Below are 14,732 nucleotides of genomic sequence, written 5' to 3' on the forward strand. Positions count from 1 at the left end.
TAAAAGGACACTGAAAGTAGGTAAATGCCCCTTTATTATGGACTTCTAATATCTTTGACTTAGTTTAAGCTTGTTGGTTCCAAATGGTGCTCATTATTTTTGCTAGACTAATATCTATTTCATCTGATAACTCTCATTGTAAAATTCATTTATGTTTCATGGCATCAAAGAGGAAGTCTGGTAGCATTAAGGAATGGGACATATTCCTTTAGTTGGAATAAGTAATTATTGTTGGTATTCTTTGTAGGTGTTCTTATAACAACCATTTACCTGCTCTGCTTATCCATGTGACTAGATAACCCAGGTTACTTCTCCTCGATAAATGCATTAAGACGTCTCATTCATTCTAACTTATCCATGTGGGCACTTTGAGGCCTTGTTTCATACCAACTCGTAATGGTTTTAAGTACTTTATTGCCATTGTTGACGATTTTCTAGGACTACGAGGGCTTGTCTCATGGATTTCAAAAAAAAAAGTAAGTAATGATTTTCCTTAAAGTTCGATATTTAATTGCCATAATTTCAAACCAAAGTGTATACCTTTTTCCAAAGTCTTAAATGGGTCGGATTGGATGGGTTACGTGGCTTTCTTCTCACTCGGCCTCTAGAATAATTGACTATATCATTGTCATGAGAGGGGAGTTTTGCTACCCTTGGTATTACACCTCCTTGGGTGAATAAGAGTGTCATTTGTCTTTCTCCCCGGGGCATCATGTTTACCATTAGAATGCCTCTAACCAGTACATGATTTCATCCCAACATTTAGATGTCCGAGCTATGTGGTTTTACTCATGAAAGGGGGGTGAGATTATATGCCCTCAGATTTTTGCACATATCATGAGCATATTGATTTGGAAGACAAGTTGCCGTATCTTTAGTTCTATCATATAGGATCAACTATCAGGATGGGTTAAGCTATTTGAAATATGATAATCTCATAAGTGTTCAACTTCATTTTCATCCTCATGGGCTTACGGCATAGATTCTTTGTGTCAGCTAGCGTCAGGAGTGTAATTCCACTTCATGTATTTTGAATCCCATATCGCATTCAAGGTACCAGAGCATGAATTGATTTTCCCTTTACCCTAGGAAACGATTGGGTCATGTACTTGAATATTCTTCCTTAATGATTCCTATTGCCAATGTATTACTTACCCCTATGCCTCATTTGTGTAATAATTGACGTCGTCACAGTAATTAACCATGTCAGCATTATTAGTCGTAACTTTCGTTTCCCTTAGCATATAACCTCAAAAAAAATACTCTACTCAACGCATTAATGGATTCCTCAATAGCTCCAGCCTAATCTTTAACTCTATTGTTCCTCATTGTATTAGGTCCATTAGGTATTGCAAGATCAGACAAGTCAAATAGGAAGCTTCGCAATGTGATCACATATATATTTGATAGGTATTTTTATGGTCAGTTTATAATAGCACATCTTAGAGTAACTGTTGAAGGTCATCATGGGTTTAGTGTGAGTGTTCGCCTAAAGATTTAGAGTTTCGAGGGTGAGCAGGATATTCTCAATATTTTCCTCTGAAGATGTTATGTGAGTTGATAATAAAGATTTCATAAGTGTATTCCACATTAGGCTGCACTAGGAGTATGAATTGTGCCCGTAGTTGTATATATCTTGTGGATTCATATGTCTATGTCTAAGAAGGTAGGTGGGGATCATTGTGTATCATTCCGATGGAAATTATTGAAGGTGAAGTTAGTGGATGGTTAGCTTATGCGAAATATCTACTTGTTATCCTTGTTAAGTAAGTTTTGGGGTCGAAATTACTCCCGTGAATGTGTTCTGGCGAAGTCTGTAGATATGACAGGCCATTGAGGGCCGAGAGTGTTGTGGGAATAAAATATTTTCTCTTGATTTCATAGCAGTTGGTTTTGATTTGAAAGGTACCTTCTAGGTGATATGATTTAAAAATGTGCAGTCCATGCGCATGTATTATCGTGATAAATTAGTATTTGTAATGCTGAGGTTCTTGTCATTGATATATACATTATGGTGCTTTGTCGAGCTATGGATAAGTTTTTAGGATGGTTTTGGGTGATTCTCTGACAGGTGGATAGGCCTAGTTACAAAGGGAACTCTGCCAAAATTTTCGAAAATTTAAGGAGTTAGCCAAATTCGGGGCTGTTGATATTTCATAATGTGAAAAAGTAGAAGTTACATAAGGATGACTAATGAGTGAACTTTAATCCTCATTCGAGGACGAATGATCCTAAGGGGGGAGAATGTAAGGCCCCGGAAATTTTTTCCAAGTAATTTGAGATTTCTTCGTGCCAAGGTAGGCTAATTATTTCATTTTGTGTGGAAATGAGGATTCATGATATAATGGGTATCAATTGGATATGTTAATAAGCATATAATTCATATTAGAGGTGAATTGGGGTCTAAGGAGAGACCTAAGTCTAAGCCAAGTTAGAAAAGTTTCATATTAGACGAAATCTGTAAATGAGTGCGCACAAGACCTCACTTTGAACGATCATATCTCCAGTTCTATAAGGAGTTGTGTTATGAATAACCTATGAAATTAAAGCCCTTTGAGTCTAGTTTCCAAAGCAATAAACAGTTTGTTATTTGGAGGTGTATACGGAATGTTATGACCATTGTACTTGGGAGGTGTCTCTAGCTCGAACATTATCGCGAAGTCGCGCATTATGCTGAGTATTCTACCTCCCGCGCACGAACATAGCACGAGCTCGCGCACTTGGAAGGTTTTTAAATATCCTAAATACCGGAAATAAGATATTTGAGTCATTTCTCAAGCTTAGGGCTTCCTCTACACCCATAACTCGACCAAGGCATCCAATTGCACACCTAAGGTGAGTTTTTAAGTGTGTTTTCATGGTGATTTCACTTCTCAATCACTAGTTACAACATGATTTTGATTGGATTTCATAGGGTTTCTTCAAAATCTCAAGAACACCCCAAATTTGTCTTTCAAGATTTGGTCTACAAGAGGTAATCCTACACCTTAGACTTACATATATGGAGTTATTATGGAAATATGAGTATGGATTAAGTATTGTAACTTATGGGATGGGGATTGGAAGTCATAGGTGCCTAACCTAGGTTGTGTTGGTATTGTAGAGATTGTGAGGTTGGTTATTGTGGTATAATTCTTGGGGTAATAGTATTATCTATACATGCATGTACAAATTAGGTTTGTGGGAAGATTGATGAATATAAATAAGTAAAGATTGGGTTGGGGAAAGAAGAAAAGATTGTAAAAGGAATTTAAAATCAAGATGCTCAACTAGTGTTTGATAAAATGCTCAAATGAGCTGAAACCATGAATACCTTCCTAATTTGTGTTAATTTAGTTATGTCTCAAGTAGATTGGGATTGCTAGAATTTCCGAAACGTCGTAGTAACTTAAGGAAAGCTCAAACGAGGTATGTATGGCTAACTTTGACCTTTGTAAAGTCACTTTGTTTGGTGTACGAATATTTGATATGTGATATCTACGTGGATTATTTGTGGAATTCTTGTGATTGGTATGATTTGATTGTTCGTGGTTAAGTCTCCCGATATAATGGTGTACGTAATTGGCAATAAACCAAATGTGTGATTGTGAATGTGTTATGTGGTAAGAGTTGAGAAACAAATGATGGAAGGAAATCGTAAATGATGCAGTTGGAACAACTGTGGTAATAACATATATGGATTGTATTGACATTTATTGCGGTGACATAAAATGCATATGAGTTGTTGAATATGATGGAAATAGTATTGATGGCTATAGAAATTCTTTGAGAATTGTTGTTGTTGTTCTTTGTGAATTGTTGTTGTTGTTGTTGTTGTTGTTGTTGTTGTTGTTGTTGTATTGTTTATGAATTGTGATTTTTCGGTGGGATCGGGTTGCGCACCGCAACACGAATTAATAAGGTGTGGGTTGTGGTGATAAGGGTGGCCAAGGTAATAAGGGTGGCCGAGGTAATAAGGGTGGAAAAGTGATCGAAATCACTATTGAAATGAAAATATGAGAAAGTTGTGAAATCATTGATGTGAAAATGTTGAAGGGGAAATGGAAAGATTGTAACTTGTTTTGCTTGATGGTTTTCTTTCATGTGTATTTGATTGTTGGTTCCATGACTACTTGTTACTTGTGTATGGTTTGAGTTTACTTAGGGCAAGTTTGTTCATACATTCTAGAACAATTCAAATGTGTTGACGTCCCTTTTGCCGAGGGCGCTACATTCGTATTATGATTGTAGGTGGATCCATAGGAGGTACTCCATTCCACCGACCGTAGCTCCCCTTCACTTTCCGCCAGAAGCATTGGTGAGCCCTTTTCCTCCTGGGGCCTTGCGTGGCTCATGCCACTTTTTATTTCGGAGTCTTGTTTTGGTTTTTGGTTCAAGGTATAGCCGGAGCCTTGTTACCGGCAAGTATTGTATCACTCTTTTGTATCCCTAGAGGCTCCGCAGACAGGAAATATGGGTTATGTACTTATGTATTTTGGGCAGTATAACTTGTAAACCACGCTAAGTAACTATGTATGCTATATAAATCTCGTAAGAATGTGTTCAAATGTATAAATGTCTATTTTACTTGGTTAATGGAAAATGGAAACGCGGGGTAACACGTGGAATAGGAAAGGCACCCAGGTCCGCTTGGCTGGGGCTGCCCGGTCGATTAAATAGAATGAAGAGTGATAAAACAGTGTTTAAAAGTACCGCTCGACATACATAATATTTAACTCACAACCAATACATAGTTCCAAGATCCGAAACCCATGAATCACAAGTTAAGGATCACTACACAGTACTCTAACTCCAGAATATCTAACGGGGAAAAGAAATACAGAAGGGCAAATGTTTAAAAGCTAGAATAGAAAGGGACTCCTCGATCTGTGGACGCTGCAGATGTACCTTGAAGTTGCTGGATTAGTGACCTATCATCAAGGGTGATAGGACTGAGTCGCAGTACCTAGATCTGGCATGGAAAACATGTGCAGAAGGGGCATAGGTACACCATAGCGGTACTCAGTAAGTGCCAAGCCTAACATCGGTGTGTAGTGACGAGGAAGGCTAGGGCCCTACTGAGGTTAAATAAAATACAAAGTATAATAGTGTAGAACAAGACAGTATAATTAAGTGCAACAGTAAGAAATAACGTAGAATAGAAAGAGCAACAACAACTAGAACAGATGCAAAATAATCATTGAAAAGAAATACAACTCAACACAGAGATAACAACCGGGGTAACTTCTCAGGATACCGTCTTGTAGTCCCAATTACATCTATCCAGTGGATCTCCCGGGAGACCGTCCCGCATTCCATCATATATATCCGAAGGATCTTCCAGGATCTCGTCCCGTAGTCCAACTATCAGTGCATGGAGATCTACCGGAATCCTGATCCTTAGTCACAAATATAAATACCGAGTACTGAGGGAATCTTCCGGGTGCAGTCCCGTAGTTCCATATAACTGTGCAGGGGGATCTACCGTAATCCCACATCCGTAGTCCAAATAAACAGAAAAAGGGGGATCTACCGGAATCCCACATCAGTAGTCCCAAATGAACAATCAAGGAGGTTCTACCGAAATCCCACATCCGTAGTCCCAAATAAATAGGCAAGGGGGTTCTACCGAAATTCCACATCCGTAGTCCCAATGTAAATACACAGCAGCAACAAGAAAATATTTAGAAATGGAAAATTTCATATTAAGGCAATAAGTAATTCTAGTCTAGCATGCATAGAATTCAGGTAAGGCAGTTTGAGAAAATAAAGCAATTAAATCACTTAGACATGCTTTCCTAAGCTAACAACAGGCTTAAAAGTGCTAGTAAGAAAAAGAGAAAGATGCATACTAGTAATTAATTAATGAAAACCAGATTCCCAACAATTAGCACAAGTACGCACTCGTCACCTCACGTACAAGGCATTTCAATTACCAAATATTCCAAATCCTAAGGGGAAAGGTCCCCCCCACAAGATTAGGCAAGTCACTTACCCCGAACCAGCTCAATAACCAATCCAAAACCACGCTCTAGCCACAAGTACTCGACTCCAAATGGCCCAAATTAATTCAATTCAATTTCATAACGTAAATAACACTTCAACTAATTGATTCTACAAAGAAATTCTAAGCTACTATGCGAAATTAGGTAAAATGACCAAAACACCTCTCAGGCCCACGTCTTGGAATCGGGTAAAATTTATATTTTCAGAATCCTCACACTCTCTCGAGTTCATGCATACAAAAATTATCCAAATCTAAGGTCAAATTCCTAATCAAAAGTTGAATTCATCTAAGAACTTTCTTCCAACTTTTCCCCAATTTTCATCTCCAATCGGAAATTAAATGATGAAACTAACTATAGATTGATGGAGTATAACTATAAAAGGGTTAAAGAATCGTTACCCAATGATCTCCTCTTAAATTTCCTCTAAAAATTGCCCTCTCCCGAGCTCCAAATCGAATTTCCATCTTTTGAAACTAAACCCTCGAAATTTCATATTTCTGCCAAATTGTTTCTGCATCTGCAGTCATGCATTTGCGGAAAAATGGTCGCATTTGCGAATTTTCACTTAACGCATAGCTTTTCGCATCTGCGGCTATCCTTTCTCAGATGTGGAGCTACTTCTACGGTGAAGACCCCGCTTCTGTGGTCCCTACTGTCTTTCCTCCTTTTTCGTTTCTGCGATAGATCCATCGCTTCTGCGGCTCCGTACCTGCGGTCCCACACTTGCAGGTGAGGTTATGATAGAAGAACAGCTGAAGCTGCAACACCAAAGTCCCAAAATCCTTCCGTCAACCATCCGAAATCATCCCGAGGCCCTCGGGTCCTCAACCAAACCTACCAACATATCCTATAACTGCATTCAAACTTGTTCCAACCTTCGTAACACTCAAAAAAATATCGAAACACCTATTTTTCATCGGATTCAAGCCTAAGAATTCAAAAAACACTAAAAATACGCTTTCTATCAAAAAGTCTAACAAACCTCATTTGAATGACCTCAAATCTTGCACACACGTCACATTCAACACTGTAGAGCTACTCTAACTTCCGGAACTCAATTCCGACCCTTGGTCGCAGACCAGTTATGCGGACCGCATATTGAACATTCCATTGCATCCTTGCTGAGTTCCAGATCTAGCTTCCATCACATAACAGTTATGCGGGCCACATACATGTTATGCGATCGCATATCCAGCCACATATCATGATGAGGTCTGTCTTCTTCTTGAGTTATGCGACCATTATGCGACTCGCATAGGTGTTATGCCACCGCATAATGGATTGCATATTTGCTTCTTCAGTTGGCTTAAAAGACAATTTCAATTTGCGACCAGCAGGGTAATATGTGGTCCGCATGTGAGTTATGCGACCACATACTTGTAGCATATCCGTCTTCTTGTGACTTTTTGACTTCTTTTTCATATTTTCGGGTATTCAAGCTCATGCACTACAAAACAACCAAAGTTGATCAGAATTAACTACATTAAAAGACAAGTTAAAATCTAATTAATTGGTATCAATTGTGCCGAAATTCCACGGCACATCAATAAGGTAGGAAACTTCCATGAATATCTAGTTGGGGTCTGAGTCGAAGTTGGGCTCCATGCCTTGCGCTCGAACTAATGCACACATCCATGTAGATATATTCTTCTCGGCCTTCTTGGGGTACACCCCACACTTATGTTTCTCGCTTACCTCACCCTTCTCTTTCAAGTTCTTCACTTTGCACTCATCACTTGTGGATGGTTTCTCCTTTCTCACCCCAGTTGGTACATTCATCTCAAAAGTCACAGTCTCCTCACCCACTCTAAGCATGAGTTTTCTCTCGTGTATATCTAATATTGCTCTGCCTGTTTCTAAGAATTGTCTTCCCAGGATGAGGGGGACCTACTTTTTCTCCTCCATCTTCACCACTATAAAATTTATCGGAAATAAGAACTTATCTACCAGAACCAAAACATCTTCCACTGTCCCCTCATGTAGTAGAGTCGTTTGGTCTGCCAGCTGCAAAGATATTGGTGCTGACCTTATCTCTCCAATCTCATTCTACAGTTTCCTGTAAATAGACAAGGGCATTAAGTTAATTGAGGCATCAGGATCACACAAAGACTTATCAAAATTAATAGTGCCTAAAGATCAAGGTATAGTAAAAGTCCTTGGATCTCCACACTTTTGTGGGAATTTATTTGTCAAGATTGCGCTGCAATGCTCTATGAACTTTATCACTAAGGTCTCTTCTATGTTCCTCTTCATTGTCACGATCTCCTTCAAGAGTTTGGCATAAGAAGACATTTTTGAGAGCACCTCTGCGAATGGCAAAATTTACATTAACCTATTTCAGCATATCTAGAAATCTCTTAAATTCTTGTCCAGCTTTTCTCTATATAGCTTCTAGTGGAAAGGTAAAGCAGGCATGTGCTTGCTCTCTTCATGTTCCTCTCTTCTTAAATTCTCTTCATTATTCTTTTCCTAGCTCCACTCTTGCCTTTCTTCTTCTTATCAACATAAATTTTCAGCTGCTCCCCACTTCCTTCTTCAGGTTCCACATCTTTTTGGACTGGGGTAGGATCTTTCAACACTTGCCCACTTCTCAATGTTATGACATACACTATTTCTTCCAGATTTCTTTCAGTATTAGCAAGTAGAGTTCCTAGGAGTCTCTCAGATAATATTGTTGCAATCTTCACCACTTGTTTCTCTATATTTCGAATTGTTGTCCCTTGTACTTCAAATATTTGATCCGTTTTTACAATAAAGGACTTCATGAGATCTTTTAGACCATGCTAATTGGTATGTATGACTGAAGCTACTACGTCTACTGATTCATAAATCCAGGAGCTCCTTATACTTGAAATCTAGGGTTGTTTTGTTGCTAAGCATTTACAGTACCCCCAGGTGAACTCCATGAAAAATCGGGGGTGCTTCTGACCGATTGAATTAAAGTTATAATTCCCCACATCATTAACATCCTCAGTTAAGGCTTGACACTCATGAGTAGGGTGTCCTCTTCCACATATATCACAAGCTGTATGAGGTTCACTTTATATTGTAGTTAAGGCTAGCTTCAGTATTTCTTTAGCCATAGCATCAAGTTGTACCTACACAGATGTATTAGCATCAACTTGGCGAATACCAGAGGGCCAGTGATTAGCATCTTCAAATAACTCATAAAGAATTGTAACTCTCTCCCTAGAGTCTTTTTCATCAACGGGCCTCCAACTATAGTGCTCAATCTTCTACGCGAGGACGGTGTCAATCCATCCCAGGAGATATGGATGGATCTCCTTAAACCTCTCCCATACTTCAAAAATAGCTTTTCGTATCTTTTTAGCAGAAGTAATGGATTTCTTTTCTAAGCCTACTTGTTTTAGCTGAGGAGAAATATTTATCAAGAAAATTCTGGTCATCTCCTCCCATGTTCTAATCGATCCCTGGGGCAAGCTTCAAAGCAACTATTTTGCATCATATTTAAGTGAAAAGGGGAATGCCCTTAAGTACAATGCATCTTGTGACACCCCATTGTATTGAAAGGTGTTCATGATCTCCTCGAAGTCCAGCAGAAGTGTGTGGATTTTCGTTATTATTTCCTCTGAAGACACAACAATTCTGAATAGTGTGAATCAACTCTTGCTTCAACTCGAAGTTGTTAGCTACAATGGGATATGGTCTAACATTTGATAGGCCTTGATTGTAGACCGGTCTAGCATAATCGCCAAGTGGTCTCCCAGGACTGGGAGTTATATTTTTGAACTGATCTGCAGCTAAGGGTTGATTTTAATCAATTTTCCGACCTCTCACTTCTTCATAAATAATCTAAGCATCTCTAATAGCTGCTTCCTAAGCAACTCGTGCAACTTTTTCGCATTGTTGGGATGCCTCTCTTGTAGCCAAATCTATTGTATCATCATTGACTCCCGCCATAGTTTCTCTGGTTGAGGATTTCCCAACCTTTTCTAACTTCTCAGTGAGATTTGTTTCCTTCCTCAGTTGTCGCAATTGTTTTTATATCTCAGGCTCGTATGGTTGCACCTCTTTCGCAGAAGCTCGGGTCATGCACCAATCTATACATGTAGCCTACGCATAGTCAAATAACACCAACTATAAAAAGAGAAAAATAAAATAAAAAGAGATACAATTCCTCAATTAGCACTACAAACTATTTCAAACACTATTGATTATCAATCCCCGACAAAGTCGCCAAAATTTGACTAGCACAAACCACACACACAAATATGCTCGCTAGTCAAATATAGTATAATATAATATCCCATCCACAGGGATTGAAGTTAAACAATATTCTCGTAGTTTCTCACTTTATTGCTATCCAAGATGGTCAATAGTTGAGGTTTATATGATTAATAACTACAATTAACTAAGAACCTAATGCTACTGACTAATGTCTATCAAAACAAGGAATAAGTAAAGAAGATTATCAGTGGGAGGAAACAGGGTTTTGATATGATAGGTGCAAGATAATTTTTCGAGATATAACTCTAGATAATTCACTTCTAATGTTCAAGTGAGTCTCTCGAATTCAGTCAATTATTAGTTCAACCATTTAGTAGAAACTCCTCTCTCGATCAAGTTTCAACCTCACGAGATGAACCAATTTAACCTCGGTGAGGATATGCCAGAATGCATAGTAGATTGGTCTTTAGTAAAATCTCTTTCGATTATTCTCCTAAATAGGTTTAATCAATGATTCAACTAGCCCCTTTTGATTACATAGAAGAATTAATTAACTCAACCAATAATATAATGCAAAAATATCACAAGTTATGCCTCTATCGATTACATGAGCAAGTGAATATAAATGCCATAATTATATCATCCAAAACGATTCAATACATAAAACTAGAGTTACAATCCACAAATAATTATCAATACACCAAATTCATCAAACCCTAAAGGAAACAACTCCGTAGATTTGGAGCAATACAAAACAAATATAATTAAAATATATGAAAGCATAAATTCGATCCAAACTCGGGCCTTGAGTGAGGAAGGAATGATGAAATCCTTATGTTCGTATTCTTTCAACTCTTCCTTGGCCTTTTTAGGTCTAAAAAATATCAAAAGTGCAGAAAATAATGGTTTCCCATGCATTTATAGAAAGTAGAGTTGGGCCCAAACGAAATCACTTTTTCCTAGCTGAAATAGGACATTTACTGTTTAAAAATTACACAGGCGCGCTGCATGGGGCGACGCGCCATGTGGGTCATTAGGGGACATATTTAGAGAGCTCAACAATTGACAGGTAACAGAAACGGGCATCCACGGCACACCACACCGCATAGAGTATGGATCAAAATTCAATTTTTCATGTCCACACTTGGTCCTCAACCCCCGAACACAATTCCGGCATAATCCCTTAGGGTTTTACTAAGTTTCAAAGATCCAAATAGATCAAATTAGCTCCATAACATCTACATAACTCAGAATCTATCCTACAAGTCATAAAACACATAATAAGTGCAAAACACTACCAACTAAAGCTTAAAACAAGTAAAGTACAGTGAATTAGAGTGCAATAAGCGACTAAAACACATAATTATAGCCTACCATCAGTTTCCTTGCATGTTTCCGAGTTGATTTATTAGTGTCAAGACTCCTTGGTGAGATATCTCCATCCCTAGTTACCTACTAAATATTGGTAGCCGTTGATTCTTCTTCAATATCCTCACTTATGTCTTCTTGTTCACCATTGTCATCACCTACCACATGAATTGCCAAAGGATTTGGTTCATGGTTCTTAGCTACCATTCCCAGATCCCTTTGACCCCTGTTGTTAATGAGAAGGCCCTTTGGCCAATATGCTGCTGGTAACACTAAAAGTTTTCCTAGCTAAAATTCTAGGATCATTAACTGCATGAGCAAAAAAGTTGAATGGCATTATTACTCTGCCTAGTTTCAAGTGTACCTGCCTTAACAGCTAGTTAAGTTTGATCATGAGCCTTTCCTGTAGCTTCCTTGAACCCTCCAACACTCAATAGCCTGATTCTCATTGCCTCTTGTATCGCCTTGAACTTAAGATTGTAAGCATCACCCAAATTAGGGTTCACTTTAGCATGCAACTCAGAAGTTACTGTTTCATTGCCCCTTGATATCCTAATTTCAGTTGTTTGATGAGATTTCCTCCCTGCATGGTCTATTACCTTGGCGTGAATATCCCTAATTTGAACATCACCTGAAAGCTCCATCGGATCACCTCCACATTTAGCTAATAACTGGACAATACCACTAGGATTTACTGTTCCATTGGCTTGTTTTCTTTTTTTTTTTGCTGAAGCCTCCCCTACTTATCCACCCATAGAAATAGCCTCTTCATGTGATCCTTTACTTGCTCCAAGTGATAAAAAACTGCAACCCTAATTTGTGAACCCTTAGGGGTTACTATAGCATTAAGGCTCATATAGTTTGCCTTTTTCTCATCCTTGTTACCTCTTTCCTCCTTGCTCCTAGGACTATATTTGATAGTTGTAATATTCTCCAACATCCCTACTTCATCACTCCATAAATCTCTATCAGCACATACTTAATTGTTTATACCATTGTCTATGGAATCATCATGTGTTTGCGATAGAATGTCCTGTGAGGAATGATTAGTAGTGGCATTAAGTTCCCTCAGCTCCTCCTTACTTGTCCCAAATATCCTATTAAATTATTCAATTGTTGACTCCTTTTTATTTGCCTCATCAATCCAAGCCTATGTAGTGGTCGGCCTTTCTACCAGAATGCCTTCTTGGTCGAAGAGCCCCTTTTTTTACTAGTAAGGACGCAAGAAGCAAAAAACACTTGCACGAAGGACGTTTTCTTCTCTTCCCTCTCCTCTCCAAAGGCCTTGCTGGGATTAGAAACTTCTTTATTCGAAAATTGAATCCCAGCCTTCTTAGGAGTTGATTTTCTAGTAGCTTTCCCAATTGCACTAGGAGTTGCATATGCGGCCTCCATTACCTCAATCTGCTCCTTGCGTAAAACATTCTCTATAGATTCTTTCTTTATTTGTTTGTGTATATCAATACTACCCTCCTCAAGTAATGCAAACATGTTACTAGTTTGCAATACTTTTGACAACTATTTCTCAGTAGCACCATTGTTGTCAGATTTCTCCTTTCCTTTTGACTCCTTGTTCTCATGATTTATCTCAACAATAGCATTCCCCGCATTATCAATAATATAGCCTCTACTGTCTCTTTTATACTTGTGCTTCCTCCTTTTCATCCACTCATTTTTGGTAGTATTTGGTACAGGTTTTCCTAGAACTTTACCACTTTTCATCCACTCATTAAAACTTTAGTCAAAGCTGGAGTTGTCCCCATAAACATTCCTTGTATAACATTAGCCCCTTCCTTACATTGTTCACCACCATCTTAATCAAACGGTCTATGCAAATCTTGATGAATAATCCAACATTCGTTCTCATTTTGCCCTTGCTTCTTACATGTTCCACAATATTTGGGCATGTAATCATATTTAATTTTTACCCATTTTGATTCCCCAGGACAAATTTCATCCTACTCTTCAACAATCGTAATTCTTGGGGCAATGTAGCTTGTAGATTCACTTTTACTTTCACCTTGGCACAATTAGGTCGTGTGCCATTTTGAGTGGCCAAATCAACATGTAAACGCCTACAAACTTCATTAGCTAGAGAGAACACAAACTCCTTTCCAAAAATATTAGGAAGCAAGTCTAAGAACGATATGCACGCAATGGCTATATGTTTCTCTTCTTCTGGCTTCCACCATGGGTTTCATTTTGTGCATCGCACCTGCGACAAGTCACCGTGTGCCTTCAAGTAAAAGGCAGGCTTGGATAACCGGTGAATATAGTCTTCAATCAACGACAGTTTAATAGGAACATGTATGTCTTCATACAATCCAATCTAACATGGCCCTTTCAATGGGAATTACCTTCCTCAACTCTTGAATCACAGGCTTTCCATACGAGAGCTTGCCCAATACTTCTAACTGTAATCCCTATTGAGCAATGGACTGCTGAACTTCAATATTCTTTCATCAAATAATAAGTTCTCCATGTACATACTTCACAAGTTTTAGGTTTACGTGGGTAACTTGCATGAGAGCATTTAATACTTGAGGTTTTAGGAGATTTACGTAGTTTGAGATTATAGCAGGGTTTATGGATGTTGGGAGGGGATGTGTGGTGTCAAGAGATGACTGACTGGCCTTTGTAGTAGGCTGGCCATTGGCTGGCATAGCCATGAAATAACAACGATCAGAGTATCCACAGGTCTCCCAAAATCGCCAGATTTAGGTCAAGCCTTTCTCTCGCATCATTTCATGGTCAAACTTCAATTCCTTAGCTTAACTAGTTTTTCAAATAATGATCAAATAACACACCCGAGCATCTCAGGATGCCATCTAATTATACCAACAAGTACAAATATATTATCCAAACTTATCCAAAGCATTAAAACACCCATGGGAACATCACAACAAAGAATTGAAGCTCAAACTAAATAAAATTTCTCTTGAGTTGTTAAAGCTTTCTTTCAGACGAGTGTCCGAATTACAATTAAACACTTTGGATTACATTCAAACGTTGCACACAAGTTGAATTCAACTCCTATCCAAAGTATCGAAATACTAATTGGAGTCCAATAATATCAAAGCCAACTTTTGATCAAACTTATGAACTCTTAAGTTTTTCAAATTGCCAACTTTCAAAAATAGTGTCAAATTTTTTTAGGAACCTCAGAAACAAAATCCGAACGCACGTACA

This window comes from Nicotiana tabacum, chromosome 3, assembly GCF_000715075.1.
Source record: "Nicotiana tabacum cultivar K326 chromosome 3, ASM71507v2, whole genome shotgun sequence".
NCBI lineage: Eukaryota > Viridiplantae > Streptophyta > Magnoliopsida > Solanales > Solanaceae > Nicotiana > Nicotiana tabacum.